This window comes from Lolium rigidum, chromosome 1 (genome assembly GCF_022539505.1).
Source record: "Lolium rigidum isolate FL_2022 chromosome 1, APGP_CSIRO_Lrig_0.1, whole genome shotgun sequence".
Classification (NCBI taxonomy): Eukaryota; Viridiplantae; Streptophyta; class Magnoliopsida; order Poales; family Poaceae; genus Lolium; species Lolium rigidum.
The window spans coordinates 244,244,125-244,248,648 of NC_061508.1; positions in this window are offsets into that span (position 1 = coordinate 244,244,125).

Here is a 4,524-nt window from a genome sequence, read left to right on the forward strand (position 1 = left end):
CAAGGCAATGATCTATAGTTGCTAACAAGTAGATAACATCTAGCAAAACTTTTCATGAATAGTACTTTCAAGACAAGCATCAAAAGTCTTGCACAAGAGTTAACTCATAAAGCAGTAAGTTCAAAGTAAAGGCATCGAAGCAACACAAAGGAAGATATAAGTTTCAGCGGTTGCTTTCAACTTGTAACATGCATATCTCATGGATAATTGTCAACACAAAGTAATATGATGAATGCAAATATGCAAGTATGTAAGAATCAATGCACAGTTAACACAAGTGTTTTCTTCTAAGATGGAAGGAAATAGGTAAACTGACTCAACATAAAGTAAAAGAATGGCCCTTCAAAGAGGAAAGCATCGATTGCTATATTTGTGCTAGAGCTTTGGTTTTGAAAACATAAAGAGAGCACAAAAGTAAAGTTTTGAGAGGTGTTTGTTGTTGTCAACGAATGGTAATGGGTACACTAACTACCTCGCCAACCGGACTTTCAAGAGCGGCTCCCATGAATTTTTATTTTTGGGTGGCACTCCTTCCAACCTTTCTTTCACAAACCATGGCTAACCGAATCCTCGGGTGCCTGCCAACAATCTCATACCATGAAGGAGTGCCTTTTTATTTTAGTTTTATTATGATGATGACACTCCCCCCAACCTTTGCTTTCACAAGCCATGGCTAACCGAATCCTTCGGGTGCCTTCCAACAATCACATACCATGGAGGAGTGTCTATTTGAGTTAATTAATTCGGGACTGGGAATCCCATTGCCAGCTCTTTTTGCAAAATTATTGGATAAGCGGATGTGCCACTAGTCCATATGAGAGTCCGTCAAAAGTAAATGACAAGGTTGAAAGCTAAACACCACATACTTCCTCATGAGCTATAAAACATTAACACAAATTGAGAAGCATTTTGAATTGTTTAAAGGTAGCACTCAAGCAATTTACTTTGGAATGGCGGGAAATACCACATAGTAGGTAGGTATGGTGGACACAATTGGCATAGTGGTTGGCTCAAGGATTTTGGATGCATGAGAAGTATTCCCTCTCGATACAAGGCTTAGGCTAGCAAGGTTATTTGAAGCAAACACAAGTATGAACCGGTACAGCAAAACTTACATAAAAACATATCGCAAGCATAATAATACTCTACGCTGTCTTCCTTGTTGCTCAAACACTTTTACCAGAAAATATCTAGAACTTAAGAGAGATCAATTATGCAAACCAATTTTAACAAGCTTTACGGTAGTTCTCCACTAATAGGTTTAAACTACATGCAAAAACTTATGATCTACTTGAGAGCTCAAAACAATTGCCAAGTGTCAAATTATCCAAGACATATGAGGCATTTTCCTTTTCCAACCAAATAAAGATAAGTATTGTAGCTTCCAACTTTTATCATTGAACATTAAAAGTAAAACGAAGAACACATGTGTTCATATGAAAAAGCGGAGCGTGTTTCTCTCCCAAACAAGGATAGCTAGGATCCGATCTTATTCAAACAAAACAAAACGAAAATAAACACACAGACGCTCCAAGTAAAACACATATGATGTGACCGAATAAAAATATAGTTTCAGGGGAGGAACCTGATAAGTTGATGAAGAAGGGGATGCCTTGGGCATCCCCAAGCTTAGACGCTTGAGTCTTCTTGAAATATGCAGGGATGAACCACGGGGGCATCCCCATGCTTAGACTTTTCACTCTTCTTGATCATATATCATCCTCCTCTCTTGACCCTTGAAAACTTCCTTCACACCAAACTTCTCATAAACTTCATTAGAGGGGTTAGTACTCAAAAAATTTGAATCCACCTTGGTCCTGTAGTGGCACATTACAAGAACTCAATAAAACATTAGCTATAGCTCTCTACGTCTAGAAAACCTCGCTTAAAGTCCACAAGAGACAATGCAAAAAACAGAGACAGAATCCGCCAAAACAGAACAGCCAAGTAAAGACGAATTTTAATAAAATACTTCCGTTGCTCAAATCAGAAAACTCAAAACTAATGAAAGTTGCGTACATATCTGGGGAACACGCACGTAAATTGGCATAATTTTCTGAGTTACCTACAGAGAATTAGACCCAGATTCGTGACAGCAAAGAAATCTGTTTCTGCGCAGTAATCCAAATCTAGTATCAACCTTCGATTAGAGGCTTCACTTGGCACAACAAAACACAAAACTAAGATAAGGAGAGGTTGCTACAGTAGTAAACAACTTCCAAGACACAAATATAAAACAAAGTACTGTAGCAAAATAACACATGGGTTATCTCCCAAGAAGTTGCTTTCTTTATAGCCATTAAGATGGGCTCAGCAGTTTTAATGATGCGCTCGCAAGAAATAGTATTTGAAGCAAAAGAGAGCATCAAAAGGCAAATCCAAAACACATTTAAGTCTAACCTTCTTCCTATGCATAGGAATCTTGTACACAAATAAATTCATGAAGAACAAAGTGACAAGCATAAGAAGATAAAACAAGTGTAGCTTCAAAATTTTAAGCACATAGAGAGGTGTTTTAGTACCATGAAAATTTCTACAACCATATTTTCCTCTCTCATAATAATTTTAAGTAGCTTCATGAACAAACTCAACAATATAGCTATCACATGCAGCATACTTTTCATGATTTCCAAACACATAATTTTTATCAAGTTCAAGAATAGTGGAATTAAAACTTTCAAACTTACTTTTATTAATAATATAACAAGGTAGGTGATCAATCTCAATAGATATGGGACTCATAGAATAAGTCAAGAACTCTCCAATCCCATTTTCATTAGTAGTACAATTAATATTATCAAGTAACATAGGACCATCATCTAGAGCTTTATCATAAACATTTGCCAAGCAAAATTCTTTAGTACCATGCATTTCGACATCGAGTGCACAAACAAAGCATTATCATAAGATTTATCAAAGTAGCATGGATTATCATAGATAACAAGTAGCATAATCATTCTCACAAGTATTATTCATAGGTACTATTTCAAGAGAATCCACAGGAACATAACATTCAACCTCTTCCGGTAAGCATGGAGGACAATCAAATAGTGTAAGAGATAAAGAGTTACTCTCATTAGAAGGTTGGCATGGGTAGCTAATCCATTCTTCCTCCTTTTGTTCATCACTCTCCTCTTCTTTTTCATCCAATGAGCATTCGGGTTCATCAATTTCCTCCTCTTTTTCATCCAATGAGCTTTCGGGTTCATCAATTTCTTCTTCCATCGGTTCTGCAAATTGTGAGTGCATTCTTGTGCATTAATGTGTCTCTCTTTATAATCAAGGATATAAGGATTCCTACCGTAGCATTCTATGCAAGAATTAAGGATAGTAGAGACATAATCTTTAAGGCCCTTACAAACAACACAAGTTTCATAATTCTCAACCATGAAGGATTCTATCTCGGAGGCTCCCATAAATAAGACAAATTGTTCTACCTCTTCGAACCCATAATGAATATAGCAATTCCGATTATAGTTCTTAATTAAAAATTCCTCACTAAAGCCACATTGAAATTTAAGATGTTTAGTATCCTGTTGAGAGCAACAGTTTATATTATGGCGTTCAAGCAAGATTTTAGCAATTGTATTCAATTTTTCTATCATAGCACTCATTATTTTACCAGTTCTTGATTCTCTATAACAATTATAACATTCTATAAGCTCCAAGTAGGTTGTTGGTTCTCCCATAACAGACAGCTTTTAATTTTTTGGTTTTTCAAATTTTTATGGATTTTTGGGTATATGAGACAAATAAAACAAGACAAAAATAAACTAAGCAAAAGTAAACTAAGCAAACTAATACTAGACAGAAATAAACTAAGCACAAATAAACTAGATAAAAGTAAACTAAGCAAAACAAAATAAAATAAAATAGAGAGAGAGGTGGAGTGTACTCCCCAGGTGAACTTATGAGTAGAGCTATGCCTCCCCGGCAACGGCGCCAGAAAATAGTCTTGATGACCCACAAGTATAGGGGATCGCAACGGTCTTCGAGGGAAGTAAAACCCAAATTTATTGATTCGACACAAGGGGAGGTAAAGAATACTTATAAGCCTTAACAACCGAGTTGTCAATTCAGCTGCACTCGGAAAAGCACTAGCAACAGGGGTGATGTGGAAGTAGCAGGTGATATGAGAGCAATAGTAATAGTAACACAGAGTAGCGTAATAGTAGTATGAGAGCAATGGCACCGAGAAAACAGTTGACATGTAGAACGAGTATATGATGATGAAAGATGGACCGGGGTTCCCACTATCTACACTAGTGGCAACTCTCCAATAACAAGTGTTGGGTGAACAAATTACAAGTCGGGCAATTGATAGGATTGATAAAGCATTAAGACGGAATATCAAGATCATTAATCATGTAGGCATGTTTTCCAATAATAGTCGTACGTGCTCGCAATGAGAAACTTGCACAACATCTTTTGTCCTACCAGCCGGTGGCAGCCGGGCCTCAAGGGAAACTATCGGATATTAAGGTACTCCTTTTAATAGAGTACCGGAGCAAAGCATTAACACTC